Below are 19,440 nucleotides of genomic sequence, written 5' to 3' on the forward strand. Positions count from 1 at the left end.
GGCCACAAGACCTAGAAATAGTAGCTTTGCTGGCACTGCTCTGGATTGAAGAAGGGGAACACACTTGAATGTGTCTTGCTGCTTAAAGCATTTTATGAACTTCTGTCTTCAGACATTTCTAGAACTGAAACTGAACCACACGATTGTTTTTTATTATATCCCATGAGAGATGATTTAATTTTTGTTTTATAATTTTCCCCTTTTCCACCCATGAACCCCAAGCTTATTTAATAGGGTCATGTTGGGGAGGGCTCTCAAAAGGTTATTTAACTTTCCCTGGGTTCTGGCATCTGACACTGTTCTGAAAGAAACAAGTGGAGGATGAAGGGAAACAAACAAGAAGGTCATATTTGGAGACCCTCGGCCTCCTTATGAAAGCACACTTGTGCACTTGGATCAGTGGAGCTGCAGTAGGAGTGTTGTATGAGCCAACATACATACCTACAGGCGTGACAGCCTTGTATAACATCATCATCACAGACATCATCTGTGCCCCTGTCCCTTGAAGTGGACACCACTTCAACAGAAGCAGTGGAATTAGCCGTTTAGAACCTCCCCACTTCCTGTCCGCGGCAGCTGTGTATCCGTCTCCACTTACCTTGGCACTGCAGTGCAAAAGTAACTGATAATCAAGTAGTTTAGAGGGAGATTTGAAGGATTCTGAGCTGATGCTGAAAGCTTATGGAAGGTGTCATGCTAAATACTATCTCCAATACTTCATTTTATTTAATCCTCACAACTCTGTGAGGTTGGACTTTATTATCCTGCTTTTAAAGATGAGGAAAGCCCAAAGTTTTGAACACAGGTGTCTCCCTGTCCAAAGCTCAGAATTTTTCAGCTATAAAAAGGCTTCTACCTTGACTATGGAAGTTGGATTTTCAGGCAGTTACACACAGTATAGAGCTTTGGAGCTTAATAATGGTTTCAGACATGATATATATTTGAAACTCTTACTGGCCAATCATCATTGTCCATATTGTACTGCAATAACACAATCCCTGAGTCTGGGTAATTTAAAGAACCATGATTTATTTCTTACAGTTATAGAGGCTGAGAAGCCTCAGATCAAGGGGCCCACATCTGGCGGGAACCTTCCTGCTGCATCATCTCATGGGAGAAGGCAGAAGGGCGAGAAAGAGAGAGAAAGAGAATATGCATGAGCGCAAACAGTGCTGAAACTTGCTTTTATAACACATCCTCTCTTAAGATAACCTACTCCTACCAGAACATTAATCTATCCATGAGGGCAGCATGACCTAGTCACCAGTTATTAGGCTCCACCTCTCAACACTGTTGCATTTGGGATTAAGTTTCTAACACATGTACTTTGGGGTACATACTCAAATCATACCACTAATCATTTATCATCTTTCATAAGAATTATCCTTTAAGTGAGATGGCCGGGCACCGTGGCCCTGTAATCCCAAAACTTTTGGAGGCTGAGGTGGCCAGATCGCTTGAGCTCAGGAGTTCAAGAACAGCCTAGGGAACATGGCAAAACCCTGACTCTATAAAAAATACAAAAACTAGCCAAGTGTGGTGGCACGTGTCTGTGGCCCGAGCTACTCAGGAGGCTGAGGTAGGAGGATCCACCTGAGCCCAGGGAAGTTGAGGCCACAGTAAGCCGAGATCACACCACTGTACTCCAGCCTGGGCAACAGAGCAAGACCCTGTCTCAAAAAAATAAAATAGGTGAGAGAGACATACCCAGTAGATAAACAACACAAATGAGAAATAAAGTGTTCTTAGAAAAACTGGAACTTTGGTTCCTATTTTAAATTATTTCTCCATATCTGTTTTTCTTCCTTTCTGATTTCATGACGGTACTTAAGAGCTCAATTGTTGAAGATGTAAGGCCCAGTCCCTAATATTGTCGTTAATGAGCTTCATGTTGTTGAGTGAGTGAGCCTTCGTTTCCCTTCTACAGAATGAGGGAATTAGCCCAGACCAGCAGTTTGTAAACGGTGTGTTCTCAGGACCCTTTTACACACTGAGATCATCGAGAATCCCAACAAGTTTTTCTTTCTGTAAGTTATATCTATTGATATTTACCCATATTAGAAATTAGGCCGGGCGTGGTGGCTCAAGCCTGTAATCCCAGCACTTTGGGAGGCCGAGACGGGCGGATCACGAGGTCAGGAGATCGAGACCATCCTGGCTAACACAGTGAAACCCCGTCTCTACTAAAAATACAAAAACTTAGTCGGGCGAGGTGGCAGGCGCCTGTAGTCCCAGCTACTCGGGAGGCTGAGGCAGGAGAATGGCGTGAACCCGGGAGGTGGAGCTTGCAGTGAGCTGAGATCCGGCCACTGCACTCCAGCCTGGGTGACAGAGCGAGACTCCGTCTCCAAAAAAAAAAAAAAAAAAAAGAAATTAAAACAACTTTTCTAAAATATTGATTTATCAATTTGTTTTAAAAGAAACATAAAGCCATCACATATTATATAAATAACATAAAACACAAATATTTTTATGAAAAACAACTTTAAAAAAAAAAAGTGAGAAGAATGGCATTGTTTTGCCTGTTTGCAAATTCCTTTAATCTGGCATTCTCTTTTCTGCTTCTTACATTTAGTCTGTTGTGATGGGTTGTTTTGGGGGAGGTATATGAAAAAAATTTAGCTTCACCCAGATACATAGTTAGAAAAAAGAGGATCTAACAGACACCTTGAAAGGGTTTTGGGGACACCCTGGCGTCCTCAGAACACACTTTGAGAACCGCTGGACTAGATGACCTTTAAAACCCAACCCAGACTCTAATTCCGCCTGGCTTTGGTGAAGCCTTACTGAAGATCTGAATCTGTTTCCTCATTCAAGAAAGACTTAATGTATATACCAGATGCTGGAAAATCAAAGCTAGATAGAACATAGTCCCTGAAAGGGCCCATAGTCTAGTAGCAAAATACTTACGGAGCCTTCCACATGCCATTTACTATACTTGATGCTTTTGTATGAATCATCTTATTTACAGACAATTATATTTTGAAGCAGATGTTATTGTCACTCTTTCATAAATGATGCAGCTGCCTTGGCAGAGAGAGATCCAATAAATTACCTAAGATCACATCACACTGAGAGATGGGCCTTAGGTCTGAGCCTAGGACTCCCCTCACAGCGCGTGCCATTTTCATTATACCGCATTTCTCCTGTGTCTGCTGAATAATGGAGATGGAAGTGTCTCACAGGTCCCCTCTACCTTCCTATGGTTACGATTATATAGTGCTACTGTACCAGTGAGATAACTTATTCTCATAGCTTTGAGAATGTGTCATTAGAATGTGTTCAAAAAAAAAAAAAAAAGAGTAGTAGTACAGTATTGTAAATGAATATCCTAATCACTTCCCCTAAAGTGAGATTAAATTCTCTTTATTTTTACTATTTAGCTAAAAGATGAACAATAACCAGCATTTCACCAGTCAGAAATAAATATTGAAACTATCTACACTGTGATGGCTATTGTACGGAATCAAAAGAAATGAAACGTAGAACTTCCATCCTCTAGAATTCTATAGTGTAGCTGGTGAGTTACTGGACAAGTAACACCTAAATGCATAAATAGTGGCCTAACAAGGTGAAGACAAGTGACAGGTGACAGGTGTTATGAATGGGCACTCCAGGAGTTTAAAAAGCAGGTGGCAGCTACTCAGGAGGCTGAGGCAGGAGAATCGATTGAACCTGGGAGGCAGAGGTTGCAGTGAGCCGAGATTGCGCCACTGCACTCCAGCCTGGGTAACAAGAGCGAAACTCCATCTCAAAAAAAAAAAAAAAAAAAAAAAAAAAAAAAAAAGCAGGTGTAGTCTTCTGGACTACAGTGGTCAAGGAAAGCTGCTGGGCAAAACTGTGTAGCTTGAAAGGCCGTGTTGTCCTCCGAGAGGGTTAGAATTGGATGGATATTGTGAAGCGGGTGGTACGATCCAAGCGTGAGATGCTGTACCTGAGCAGGAAAGGGGATGGGTCTCTGCAATCCAGAGTTGAAGCTGTCAAACCACAGGGCCAAAAGAACTGCGGGCTTCAGCTCAGAGGGACAGAGCCATTTCTTTCCCCCTCTCCTTTTGTTCCCTCACCATTTCTGCTTCCCTTCCTTTTCTCCATGACTGGTCCCCCATTCTTTCTCCTCTCATTTTTGTTTCTGCTTGACCCTTTCTCTTTCCTTTCCTTTTGTTCTATAGCCCTTCCTTATCTCATGTAGAGTGAGTGGGACAGTATCATTTTTATTGAATAAAAATGCTACATCCCATTGTCTTACCTTTGAAATTAGGCATGTTAAGGCTTTTCCAGACTTTTCCAGAGAGAGAACACAGACTGGACAAAGTTGTTGTTTTGTTTGTTTGTTTTTCAAACTTCAGTGTGAACTTCTGTGCTCTTTTCTTTGAGATGGTTGCTCTAAATTGAAAACTTTGTTTTGCAGCTCCACCAGTCTTGGTCTTAAAATCATTGAAATTTAAAATCATTGAAATTTCAGTTCCGGAAATTACTCAGAGGAATGATTTTTCTTTATTATTATTTTTTTCCCTGATGGCTTGTCTTAGTTTGTTTGTGCCACTGTTCGCAAAGTACTTGAGACTTAGGGATGTGTGAACAATAGAAATTTATTCTTACAGTCCTAAAGGCTGAGAAGTTCAAGTTGCAGGTGCCAGCAGTTTCAATGTGTGGTGAGAGCTGCCATCTCCTTCCAAGATGGCACCTTGTTGCTGCTTCTACCAGAGGAAAAGAACACCATGTCCTCATGTGGCAGAAGGGATGGAAGGGCCAAACTCTTCCCTCTCGACCCCTTTAATAAGGGCTCTAAGCCCATCCATGAGGGCTCTGCTCTCACTGCTTACTTGATCTCCTCCTACAGGAGGTGATTGTAGTGGGTGATTGAGAGGTGGAGCCTCCTACAGGCCTCACCTCTTACTAGCATATTGATAATTAAGTGACAATATATGAATTTTGAGGGACACATTCAAACCATACCACTGCTGTTCCTTCTCCTTGTTACAGAAAACATTGCTGCCTAGTGGCTGCCCCTGCCCGCTTTCCTTCCCTCTCACATTCTGCCACCCTCCAGTTCTTTGTACAAAGCATCACAGTGAAGGAGGGCTTGGATTGCACTTGCCTCTCTCTCACAAGATTGCCAAGAGCCCAGTGCTTTACTCAAAAATCACAGGGAGGGTCAGATGTGGTGGCTCACGCTTGTAATCCCAGCACTTTGGGAAGCCAAGGAGGCTCGGATCACCTGAGGTCAGGAGTTCGAGACCAGCCTGGCCAACATGGAGAAACCCCATCTCTACTAAAAAAAAAAAAAAAAAAAAAAATACAAAAACCCGCCGGGCATGGTGGCGCATGCCTGTAATCCCAGCTACTTAGAAGGCTGAGACAGGAGAATCGCTTGAACTCGGGAGGCACAGGTTACAGTGAGCCGAGATTGCGCCACTACACTCCAGCCTGGGCGACAGAGCGAGACTCCCTCTAAAAAAAAAAAGAGAGAGAGAGAATCACAGGGAGCTAACACTTTTAAGGTGTTGTCCTTAACACTCACTGCTTCTAAGCAATGAACACAAAAAAACAACAAATCGTTTCTCATTAAAGAGAAACTGCACCGCTACTTCATTCTGATTAGAGGAAGTTCACAGAATTTTGAAGTAGAGAAGGTTAGAAAATGTCACTTTTATCCTTCATGTACCTTGAAAAGGAATTTCATACAAGTGGATTAAAAGGATAAGAAATATTTAGGCTATACGTTGAATAATCAGTGTGTTCATGTCATTTTGTATGCAGGTGTAGTGTGTGTTTCAGTGTTGATGTTTTATGGGAAACGAATGTCACTGGTGGTATAGTGGCCTGGTGGTGTTACACTTATTTCACCCAGTAATGAATGATGCAGTTGTTCATAATGTCCTGAACAAAATCTGCTTTGTGACAGATGTTCAGAATCAGTAATAAGAAAGGACGCGTGGCTAATCTCTAATAAATTAATTGAGTTGGACATCACTCTTCTATTCAGGCAGATGATGTATCAGCTTTTAGATGATTCCAATAGAAGAAACTACCTTTCCTACAGAACTGTGGCATCCAGAAATGTTTTCTAGGGTATAATTTGATTAATGAATTTAATCATGTCTGTGATAACAGAGTCTCTGGAGCTTTAACTGTTTTCTTCTTCCAACGTAAGAAGAAAAGGTAGAAAGCAAGTGTGTTCACTTTATAGGATCATAGATTTCAAGATAGAAAAAGGAATCGGTGATCCTATAAAGTGAGCACACCTGCTTTCCACCTTCCTTGTCCCCAACCCAACACATTCACACACTGCTAAAATCACGTCTGCCCATGTGAGCCACTCTCTGCTGTGGCCTTGGAGGCACAATTGTGCACCTAGATTTTATCAGAGTAAATGTCCTTCTCTACACCATCCTGTGCCAGCTTCTGGTTACTGGAGTAATGTGACTTTTGCTTTAGGAAGAATATGACTCCATGAGTTGTTGGTTAATACAAATCTTTTATTGTAGTAGGAAAAAGTAATTCCTGTCACCCTTTACCCAAACAATAGTCCGGTAACGTTTCTAAATTAGCATTTAACTATTGAATTTCAAGAATGTGAACAAAGTTATCAAGTAAAAGAATCCTACCTTTTTACATCCCCATTTTATAAGTGAGGAAACAATAGTTGTTTATTGAAAGTAAGCAGTGTCTTTACGTTTATACCCAAAATGTCCCTGTATGAAGCAATAATAACTCACCAAAGGTTTTCTGTCTTCTGTTTAATCATCTGAGATCAGCATACCATTAAATTTTCAGAAATTTAGTATTAAAATCTATAGCCTAGCCTACAAATATGAGGCTTGATAGTGAAAAAAATACTTCACTAGAGAATTTTTTTTTTTTTTTTTTTTGAGACAGGTTCTCACTCCTGTCGTCTAGGCTGAAGTCCAGTGGCCCTATCGTGGTTCACCACGTCCTCTACTTCCTGGGCTCAGGTGATCCTCTCATCTCAGCCTCCTAAGTAGCTGGGACTATAAGGACCCACATCCTACTAATTTTTACATTATTAGTAGAGACGGGATCCTACTATGTTGCCCAGGTGGATCTTGAACCCCTGGACTCAAGTGATCTGTCTGCCTCAGCCTCCCAAAGTGCTGGGATTACAGGCATGAGCCACTGCGCCTGGCATTGAGAACATTGTTCTTCTGTTTTCTTTCCGTAGATGTAGCAACTCTGGCAATAAGTCTTAACATAGCACTTATTAAGTGAGCATGAGTCTCCAAGCTTGCTGTTGGGTGTTTTAACCTTAATACAGCAGTTAAGAGACCAGAATCTGGGAACAGACAGCCTGGATTCAAATCCTAGAATGCTGTTTTCAGTGAGGTTTGACTGCCTTTCCAAAAAATTTCTTGGAATAAGCAAATCATTATAGTCTAGTTGACACTTACAGCTTGTTCTTCTATCAAAGCCATATATAAACTGTCTCAGCAAAGCCTAGAATTTAAAAATTTAGTTTACTAAATCTTAAAACATCCAATGATACTAGAATGGCCTCTGGTAGTAGGCTCTTCTAGTAAGAATTCAGTGCTAGGCGTATTCATGGATTTCCCTGTACGAAGGCCCCTAGTATCTGTATAGATAATATCCAGTAAACTATGTTCCTTTTTAATCTCCTACAGTTTGCTCTTTGTCTTTCTTACTTTAGTGTGTGCTGTCTAGACACATATCTCAGAGACAGATGTGCCTCACATGATACAATAAGCAGTCCTGAAAAGTTGCTTAGAAATCACTTTTTTAAGTGAATTGTATTGGTACTGGCCTGCCTGGGGAAATTCACAGTTCAGGGAATACTAAGATTAAACCTTTGGTCAAGCAAAACATTTTTGTAATGTGATTTATCACAGATACCCCCAATTTTAACTTTCTCTGAAATCTGAATTTTACAGTGGATTATGGCTACACGTTTTCTTTCCTGCACTAAAGACATATATCCTTGTACCCTGAAGAAACCGCTGACTATATAAGTTATTTTAAAATCTACTGTATAAAGGAATGTTTTTAAAAATACTATACATAGGATTTATGGTTTAAAATTTTTTTCCAGACTTTTGGTACCACCAGAGGTAAATTACAGTTGCCATATAACAAGGCCCATTCTACATTTTTAGATTATCATGTGTTATTCTGATCTGTGTAACATGCATTAAAGTCAGTGGATATTGTGATGTTGAAGTCCAAGGAGAGTTGTATGAAAGCATATCTCTTCTGGAACATCAACTAAGGTGATAAAATACTGAATTAGCTTTTAACTATTACTAGAATTGATCATGCAAAATTAAGAGAGAATGGATGAATGTTGTGGACACCAATGGGACATTAGTCTCTCTAACATGTTAGTCCAGTAATGTGTTAGAGATGCAGACCACAATGGAATTCTCAGGTGATTTCTACATCTCATGGCTGAGTTCTACCCTGGTTACAAATAAACTCTGCAAGTACTATAAAAATGAACAGGTGTCAGAACTGCAGCTAGTAAAATGGTCCTTCACAGATATATCTTGTTTGTCAGTTAAGGAAAAATTAATAAGACTATGAAAAAAATTAAAAACAGTAAACTGGAATAATTTGAATGTTCAAATTGGGGTCATTTTTATTCTAATTGAGGTTTGGAAGAAAAAAACCTGTTTTTCTGCATGCTGTTTTTTAGGAATATAATAAGCCCGAGACATGGACCATCTGTTATACTGACCATGTAACAAGATGTTAGATTTATTCAGACAGGATGCGGTTTGCGGTATCAGATGTAAGGTCTGGTCTTTCAGGTTGGCTGTGATTACGCGTGTGCACCACACCAGTCAAGTTATTTATTTCTCTGTTGCAAGATTGACACTATTGCTGCCTACTCCTAGAGGCACGCACACACATTCCTAGAGGCAGTTTACTGAAGTAATAAATAGTATGTTAACAAACATGTTTATTGAGAGGCCTCCTCTTGAGATTCCAGAGACTTCAACCCTGATTGAGCACAACAAAACAACCTTTGTTTTGTTTATATCTACAAAGAAAAGAACAGCTGAAAGTCTATGAAATGTGTTGATTTTCCTGTTCGTTTGTTGCCAGATATTTTTTTATCACTCACATAATTGTTGACCGATGTACCATACAAAAATCAGTCATAGAAAGATATGTACCCCACTATCCAGAAGGGTACACAGACCTTCAGAATGATGAGAGCTATGTAGAGCTTAATCCAGGGGCTAATGTGAAATATTTCAAAGGCTGCTTTTTGTAGTTCCTTCTTAAATAAAGTGATGTCGTACACACCTAAAAGGTATTTAGTTGACAAGGTACAGTTCCATGCCATATTACTAAAGGATCTTACATTTAAAAATGTCATTGTACTTTTCATAGGTTCCCATAGGTGGAAGAGTTGGGAACCTCTTGTGCTTGGCATTTATAAAATCAGCTGATGTGAAAGGATTACATTTATTAAATATGAGTTTGTGGAAACAGAAAGGAGTGATAAAGGTAGTTCTATTTTCCTTCCCCTTTAGAGTACCAAAACTATATCAAAAAGGTCTTTGAGGAACTATTTCTGAATGACTTTTTGAAATCATAGTTTATTAAAGAATTCTTACCCCGCATGCTTTCCAAAAGCATTTAGCGTAGCTTGCAGTAAAAGCACAGATACAGTAAAACTAAAACCATTCAAGACACAAAAAGGCAAAAAGCAAGTAGCTAAAACAGAGAGTAAGACAGATATTTTGTATATTATAAAAGATGAAAGAATGAATCACCTGAATGCTAACAGAAGTTGCATTATTAAACACAAATATTAGTTTCTTAATCAATCTCAAATAAAGTATAGGCTGGGTACGGTGGCTCACACCTGTAATCTCAGCACTTTGAGAGACCAAGTGGGAGGCAGATCACCTGAGGTCAGGAGTTTGAGACCAGCCTGGCCAACATGGGGAAACCCCATCTCTATTAAAAATACAAAAATTAGCCAGGCACAGTGGCACAGGCCTGTAATCCCAGCTACTTGGGAGGCTGAGGTGGGAGAATCGCTTGAACCAGGGAAGTGAAGGTTGCAGTGAGCCGAGATCGTGCCACTGCACTCTAGCCTGGGTGACACAGTGAGACTCCATCATAAATGGATTATGGGTTGTAGAGATTCTTGTTTTTCTAATTTTCAAACCATTTTAGTTGTGATTAAAAAATACGTATAACAACATTTGCCTTCTAACCCTTTTTACGTGGACAGTTCAGTAGTAGTATTACATCGTTGTGCAACCAGTCTCCAGAACTTTTTCATCTCGCAAAACTAAAACTGTACTCACTAAACTAATTCTGCTTTCCCACCTCCCCCAGCCCCTGGTAACCACCGTTTTACTTACTGTTTCTATGAGTATGACTACTTTAGGTAGCTCATATAAGTGAAATCATGCAGTATTTGTCTTTCTCTGACAGACGTATTTCATTGAGCATAATAGGAAGGTTCATCCATGGTGTAGCATGTCAGAATTTCCTTTTTTGAGACTCAATATCCCATTATATACATGTTCCTCATGTGTATCCATTTATCTGTCAGTGAACACTTGGGTTGCTTCTATCTTTTGCCTATTGTGAATAGTGCTGCTGTGAACAACAAATAACCCCTCAATGGCCTGCTTTCACTTCCGGCAGAGATTCATTAAGTAGAAGTTAGCATTAAGAAGGAAGCTTTTTCCAGGCCTACAGTTCAAGGCCCATGTATCACATGAGTCTTAATAAGAACAATCAGTAACAAAAAATGGAAGTCATCTTCAGAATCCATCTTGCAAAGATGCAGAGTTTTTCTGCAAAGGGCTATTTCTTGGCAAAGTTCAGTGGAGGCATAATGTTAAATAATGTCTGCAAAATGCACTGCTTTAGAGGCCTGCCTATGTGACTTCCTAGTGGTCTAGCCGAATTTCAGGGGTAACACCTTGGGAGACCATTAAGGAGTTGCGTGGTAAGCATGCCCCTGAAACTAGCCAACTCACAGGTGAACTCAACTGAGCCCTTGACAAGATCAAGGCAACCTCAGAATAGAGGTTGCTGATGAGAACCTGGAATGAGAACCTGGAATGGGTGGGAAGTTTAAACCGTCCTACAGATTTAGACACTGGAAGATGGAAGAGCCTCGCTTGTCTTCTCACTGTGGTGGATGGCCACCACATGAAGTGTCCATGAAGGTATTTAGACTCATACTTAGAGCTCCCGAGTTCTACAGGTGTTCATAGCCTGGAATGCTTTGTAGTTTGGGCTTATCAGATATCTACTTCTGTCAAAGTACAACATGACTATGATGCTACGATTACATTTAATTTGGAGAAATAATTTCTCAAATCAATTACTTCCAGAAGGACTTCCAGATACCCTAATGGTAAGCCAGTACCTAAAAAACAAGAGTGTTCCTTCTGACAGCCATTGGCTGATAGGTTCAATGGACTCGTCTTATAATGTGAAATAGGGCAACATGGTTGACATAATGATGGTAAGATAGCATGGGTGGGTCCTGTAGATAAAAGAGTTGTTCAGATTGTTTAGATGCTCAGTTAAAAGCAGGCAGCCAGCACTCAAGTCATTTATATTTTGAAAGCCCTACCCACACTCTGATTTTAATGGACCTTTTCTAATTGCCACTATTCTTACATGAATTAAACCCCATTTCTAACCCCAAATTCTCTCCAAAGCAAGAAAAAAAATATTGTCTAACTCCCATTATTCACTTTAGTCCCAAGTAAATCAGATTTGGAGAAGTTAGATAATTTTAACTTAATATTTTAAAACTATTTCCAAATGATCATATTATTTTAGTTTAGTACAATGGATGTTCTAAGAGAAGACCAGATGAAGTTATAGCTACAAATAAAATTGGCTTCCTCATTTGAGAAAATTTCAAGTTTATAAAACTATTGAAGTATTTTTTAAGAAATATTTTAGAACTATTGTCATAGATTTTAACCCAACCTCTAGAGTGGGTCTCTAGACCCACTTTGGCTGCTGTGTTTATTTATCCAAAAGTAAAGTTTTTATTCTGTTCCTACAAATAAGAAGATATTTAGAAATGGCTGACATGTGCAAATATATTAGTACTCACAGTTCTTAAGTAGAGACTAGCAGCCATCAGTTACTCAGGTCTGATGTTCACTATATGGCTGTTTTCTATGGCAGTAATCTGTTACCATATTTGTATTAGTTCACTATTGAAGGGTGACTTTTGGTCATGCATTTACTTTTGTTTTACAGAGGCATTATATGAGTTTGCTTCTCTTTCCCAAAGTAGCCAGTATATTTTTACATTCTATTCAAAATGAGGTAAAATTATGACATGAATAAAAGCATGTAGCAAAGAGTATATTCTGTGAAGCGATATTGCAAAATTAATACCAATATTATGCCAAAAGATTGTCCTTGTTTCAACTTCTTTGGATGTACTTTTCTATACATTTAATGTTCAAAAAAATGCACAATTGCACAAAAAATTGTGCAAAAATGATGTGATATAAAATGCAGTTTCAAGATGGCCTATTTTCTTGAAATTTCAAGCTATATCAAGTGCTCCATACTTTTCATTTAGATAATTCGATTTCATGCAATGGAAACAGCAATGGAATTTGAAAACCCAAAATGTTACCACATAATGGGTAGCAAAGAATAAACAAATGAGTGACTGTAATAACAAAACATTGCAGGTACTGAATAGAGTTGTATGACTCTGGAAAAAAGAGCCAAAAATGATTACTCAGGCTGGCATACAGAGAAAGGAAAGTGCATGAGTTTTGAAGTAAAAAACCTGGGTTTGGATCCTGGCTTCACATGTACCTAAAATTCCTTATCATGAACATGAGAATAATTCCTCACAGGGCATTGTGAGATTTAGCAAGAAGAAATTTAGCTCTGGTGTGTGGCGGGTAATCCATAAATGATAGCTGTGGAGACTGTAGAGGTTATTTAGTTAATACCTCACAAAGAGTTAAAAAGAGATGCTGTACATACTGAAGTGGCAAAAAATGCTTTCTTTAGGTGTGTTGTCACACGTTAGTGTTCTAATCTGTTTTCAAGTGGAATCTGAAGTCTCTCTTTAACCTTTAATCTGTGTGTGGATGTTTTGTTAACACATCTGATAACAGAAATGCTCTGACATGGAGGTGTTTCGTTCTCATGTTCTACTCTAGGCAAGTTATTTCTGCCTTCTGAAAATCTACATTATCTCTGGTTTTTCCCTAGATTTACCATCTTCTATATAGAAATAATTTAAAATAATAACATAATATTGTATTCCCGAAAACTCATTTTAAGACCTTGACTCCTTCTTGGTTTGTTTCAACCAAATGATCATTGGTCTCTTAAGAAGCATTGTATTCTCTCCATGATTTCCAAATAAAGCTAACATGTGTGAAGTATAATTTAAGAGCTTCCATATAATTAGTTCATACATCCCTGCAAGATTGGAATTATTATTAGTATTCCAATTTTATACATGATAAGCCTGAGATCTCAGATGCTACATGATTACCAGATCACAAAGCCAGCATGCTGAAAAGCTGATGAGCTGTGCCCCTCTAGGACCTGCTGGGGCAAAGCTAGGGATGCCCCCTTAAGGAATCAAATGCATATAAGCGCACGTTTCAAACCGCACAGTATGAAATGCATGTTGTGTTATACTCCACAGACATTCTGATTTTCCAGTTTGCTTTACCCATGTCACAATCTAAATCAGTCTCTCTCTCTCTCAAAAATTTTGTAGAACTTCATAAATGCAATATCTAATTTTGTGGCCACTTGATAATCTTACATAAATTGCCAGTATTACTTTTCCTTCATCATCATCATCATATGCAAATCTGTATGTTTTCATAGCCTTTAACTGTTCTCTGTTCTCTTTTCCTTTCATTCTATCATTCATTCATGAGAAATACTTAGCAAAGACTGACACATTGCACTTGTTTATCGTATTCTTTTTGACACTTACAAAAGTTAGACATGGATCCTTTCTTTAAGAAGTTTGCAGTTACCAATCAAAATGATGGAACTAAACTGAGCTTTTAATTTTTTTTTTTTTTTTTTTTTTGGCTCTAAACACACAGAAATTCTGCATTAAAAAAAAAGTCTTAAATATATAGCCAAGCTCAAAAGAAATGTTTTTAAAAGGTGCAAAACTAGGAAATTCATAGACAGGGTGCTTTAAAGCAAAACTAATGCCACAGATGGTCCACTGACTACTGAATGCAGATATGTGCTTGAGGATGGGTATTAGAACACAAACAGGGAAAGGTGACAGGAAGCCAGACTCCAACAAGGCCAGCGCCTGAAATAGAGCCCCCTGCATAAATCTAGGGCTTGGCAAAGATTTCGCTGTCTACTAACAAGGACAATAAAACTAAACCAACCAGCCAGCATGGCAAGGAAGCTGAAAGAAATAAGAAACAGAAACCTGCATCACATCAAGTGTGGAGTCTAAATTTAAACTACATGAGTCTTGCAAAAAGTGTTTAAGCTGAGAAATTAGCATAAAAACTGCTCCAGAACAAGTAAAATGCTTATACCCATGACAGCCACAAATGCTAAAACTCTGTAGAGTCCCATCCACAAGCCAGAACCCATGGGATTCACCTAGAAGACAATACATGCCAAAATAATACATGTTAGATATGCATATTAGCACCCCCCAAATTTGAATAAAACATCTGAAAGAAACTATAAAATAAACATGTTTAAATATCTAGATATGTAAAGGAGAAATACCTATGGAAAAGAACAGAAATGTTTGAGAGAGAATTGAATAGAGCATTTCTCAGCTCAACATGAAAAATACTGCCACTAAAATTAAAACACTGTATTAAACAGTAGATTATATGGAAAACAGATCTGAGAAAATCACCTAGGAATGCAGTACAGAGAGATAAAAAGCAAGAAAATATGAAAGAGAGGCTAATGTGGAAAACATGAGGAGAAGGTCCAACATACTGCTAACTGGAGTTTAAAAACGAAAAATAACAGGAACAGGATGGGGTGACATTTGAAGGGACAATGACTAAAAACATTTTAGAACTGAAGGAATACTTATATATGCAAGTTGAATAAGGACATTGGGTCCTGAACAGGAGAAATAAAAATCAGTCTGCACCTCGGTACATCGTCATGGAACTGCAGGCATCATATAAATAGAGAAAAATTTTTAAAGCTACCAAAGAGAAAAATGCAGGCCACCTTCAGGAGAACGACAATTAGACTAACAGGAAATTTCCCAAAAGCAACAATTAAGGCCCATGTGTAGTTGAATACTGTCAAGCTGGAAATCCATAGCTTTTAAAAATATCATCCAGGAATGAAGGTAAAATAAAGACATTTTCAGACAAATTGAGACCAAAGACATGAGACATGAACTTTTGTTTTGTTTTGGGATGGAGTCTTGCTCTATCACCCAGGCTAGGGTGCAATGGCTGACTTTGGCTCACTATTACCTCTGCCTCCCAGTTCAAGTGATTCTTCCACCTCACCCTCCTGGTAGCTAGGATTACAGGCACCTGCCATCATGCCCAGCTAATTTTTGTATTTTTGTAGAGATGGGGTTTCACCATGTTGGCCAGGCTGGTCTTGAACACCTGACCTCAGGTGAAATGCCTGCCTCAGCCTCCCAAAGTGCTAGGATTACAAGCATGAACCACTGCACCCAGCCCCAGAACATTTATCAACTAATCACTGCTGAAAGAATTACTAAAATACATTCTTCAATAAGTAAGAAATTGAACTCAGGAGTAAAGTCAAGAAGTGAGGGTGTTCAGAGAAACACTGGGGAAATCTAAGCAGACCTGGAGTGTGTGTGTATGAGAGAAACTAGATTTAACAGTGATGACTTAAGGTGTGAAAACAGCATGTATAGCTTCTAAATCCTGTAGAGCTATAGCAGAGGGGGCCTGTTGGGGGAACCCATCCCCAATATTTCAATGTAGGTTCTTTCTATTTTCCATAAGTGTCAGCTAGCTGAGAAATAAAGAGAGACAGTATAAAGAGAGGAATTTTACCGCTGGGCCACTGGGGGTGACATCACATATTGGTAGGACCATGATGCCCACCTGAGCCTCAAAACCAGCAAGTTTTATTAAGGGTTTCAAAGGGGGAGGGTATGTAAGAACAGGGAGTAGGTACAAAGATCACATGCTTCAAAGGGCAAAAAGCAGAACTACTAATAAGGGTGTAACAAAGATCACATGCTTCTGAGGGAACAGGACAAAGGGCAAAAGCAGAACCAGTGATAAGGGTCCAACAAAGATCACAAGGCAAAGGGGAAAAGCAGAACTACTGATAAGGGTCTATGTTCAGTGGTGCATGTATTGTCTTGATAATTTTTTTTTCTTTTTTTTGAGACAGAGTCTCGCTCTGTTGCCCAGGCTGGAGTGCAGTGGCCAGATCTCAGCTCACTGCAAGCTCCACCTCCCAGGTTTACACCATTCTCCTGCCTCAGCCTCCCGAGTAGCTGGGACTACAGGCGCCCGCCACCTTGCCCAGCTAGTTTTTTGTATTTTTTAGTAGAGACGGGGTTTCACCATGTTAGCCAGGATGGTCTCGATCTCCTGACCTTGTGATCCGCCCATCTCGGGCTCCCAAAGTGCTGGGATTACAGGCTTGAGCCACTGCACCCAGCCAGATAAATATTTTAAACAACAGAAAACAGGGTTCGAGAGCAGAGAACCCACCTGACCACAAATTTACTGGAGTTTTTCCCCACCCTAGTAAGCCCGAGGGTACTGCAGGTAACCAGGGCGTATCTCAGTCCTTATCTCAACTGCATAAGACATACATTCCCAGAGCGGCCGTTTATAGACCTACCCTCAGGAACACATTCCTTTCCTGGGGTATTAATATTCCTTGCTAGGAAAAGAATTTAGCAATATCTTCCCTACTTGAATGTCTGTTTATAGGCTCTCTGCAGGAAGAAAAATATGGCTCTTTTTGCCTGACCCCACAGGCAGTCAGACCTTATGGTTGTCTTCCCTTGTTCCCTAAAAATCACTGTTATTCTGTTCTTTTTCAAGGTGCACTGATTTCATATTGTTCAAACACACTGTTTTACAATTTGTACAGTTAACATAATTATCACAGTGGTCCTGAGGTGACATACATCCTCAGCTTACGAAGATAACAGGATTAAGAGATTAAAGGCAGGCATAAGAAATTATAAAAGTATTATTTGGGAACTGATAAATGTCCATATTAAAATGAAATCTTCACAATTTATGTTCCTCTGCCACAGCTCCAGCTAGTCCCTCCATTCGGGGTCCCTGACTTCCCACAACAGGAGGCTAAAAAGCTAGTAGATCAATCCAATGAAAGGAAGAGAAAGAGAAAGAAGGGAAAGAGGAAGGAAAGTAGGTTAAAATGGTAGAGAACATCCAAACTTGTTGGTAATCATGATAAATAAAAACAGATTAAACTGAGTTATTAAAATACAGAGACTCTCAGATTTCTGAATCCAGCCTTTTGTGTTTAGAAGATATGTGTGAAATATAATTACGTGGGAAGTTTGAAACTAAGGGATCAAAAGAAGGGTGGACAGCACACCTGGTAAGTTCTAAAGAGAGCAAGAAAAAGAGGCAGACAGTGAAAAAAACAATGTGAAGATCAGACAACATTTTTAAGGCACAAAATTATTAGGAATAAAAATGGTGTTACTCAGTGCAAGAAGGAAAAAATGAGTAAATTTGGTAAAGATAAAGAGTCAAATCACCACAGAAGACACCCAAATGATGAGTAAATACGGAATCTACTGGTGATAATGGAAATGGAAATAAAAGCAACCATGTGCTATCTACCCATTCAACCTCCCATCAAATGGAAAAAAAATGAAATTGGATAATGGCAAGCATTGGTGGGGATGTGGAGTAAGGGCATGCTCATGCTCTGCTGGTTGGAATGAAAGCAGGAGACATGCGCAAATCTATGACTCAGAAGTTCTGTTTTCGTTCTGTATCCTATAGAAATGACAAGGATATTCCTTGGGCATCATTTGTGATAGTAATAAAGAGCAAACAACCCAAGTGTCCATCAGTAGAGCAATGGATAAGTAAAATGCAGTACATTCAAACAAATGAAGCTCGAAGCAGTTAAAATGAATTAACTTAGTTACCTGTATCAAAATAGATACATCTCAAAGTTATTGTTGAATAAAAATAAGTTGCAGAAGGATGTGCATATCTAATTTCAAATTTACATAAAACAAAGCAGTACTGTATGCTGTTTTTATAGATACACACATGTGTAGTGAAATACACACATCTGAGAGGAAATGATAATCACCTAGACTGGGTGGTTCCCTTCTTGAAAGAGGAAGAGATGGATGGGATCGGGGAAGAAGGCAGAGTGGGCATTAACTCTGCCATGTTTAATTTTTTAAAATCTGATGCACATATGGCAAAAATAGTAGCATTTGTTTACACTGTTAATTCTGGATGGTAGATTCGGAAGCTCCTGCTGTTAGCATATGTGTGCGTTTAAAATATTTCCTTAATTTAAAATGGCTTCTAGCTTATTGGGGGAGAGGAAAGATATATAATAATGCAGAGAACATGTTTTGTGTTTCATTATGGGTTCCTTATAATTGGCATTCAGAGTTGAGATGCAAGAGATTTCTGCCAATTGAGGGGAGCCCCAGAATCCATCCTGGAAGAGAGATCCCCACATTGTTTTCCGGCAGATGCTGCCTGCTTTCAGTCACCCTTTAATAGATCCACCATCCAGACCTTGTTTTCTGTTTCTTTGGCCTTGGTCAAGTCCTTTCTCATTTTTCACCAATAGTGTCTCTTTCACTTTTTACAGTCTGGTCACCATGAACCAGTAGTTACCCAGGGCCTTACAAAACGTTTATTACTTTGAGGGAAAACATCTAAAAAAAATAGTGATGCCTTGCTTACTTCTTAAGCAAAGAGAAAATAATAACTTCTGTTTTTAGATAACATGGATTTTTATGGAAGCATTTGGACAGTGGTGTGAGGGTATTGTTTGGTTGTGTGTGTGGAAGTATTTGTATATGTTGTGCCAAACTCCCTTGTCATTTTTTCTCTTTATCAGAGAGATTCCATTTGGTGTTCTCACCTTTTAAAGTATTTTTTAATTTCCCTTTTAAAACTTGTTGATGTAAATAGTTAATAACATGTTCCATGACCTCTGTAAGGAAGGTCCATGAAGAAATAAGATTGGTCATCCCCGTCCTATGTTCATAGCATCTAGCTCAGTCCTTTCCTATAAATGCTGGATATCTGTGGCTGAAAAGGAACAAAAGTCTGTGGGCTTTGCCCCAGATCACAGCAGCTTCTCTGCTTTGTGGATGGTCTCACTATAACACACTAAAATCCTTATCAGTCAGTATTACTCTTGACATAAAATGAAATCATGGCATACTTTGAAAGGGTTGCTTTCAGTGCTCCTGACACATTCTCACAGGGTACAAGTAAA

General features: G+C 39.2%; 1 protein-coding gene across 3 annotated transcripts in view; it reads left to right on the forward strand.

Annotated features, from left to right (window-relative positions):
- LOC105463453 (nuclear receptor subfamily 3 group C member 2) overlaps positions 1–19,440 on the forward strand; it is a 365,650-nt gene that overhangs the window by 301,782 nt on the left and 44,428 nt on the right. The gene's annotated exons all lie outside the window — the stretch shown is intronic.

Source organism: Macaca nemestrina, chromosome 3 (genome assembly GCF_043159975.1).
Source record: "Macaca nemestrina isolate mMacNem1 chromosome 3, mMacNem.hap1, whole genome shotgun sequence".
Taxonomy (NCBI): Eukaryota; Metazoa; Chordata; class Mammalia; order Primates; family Cercopithecidae; genus Macaca; species Macaca nemestrina.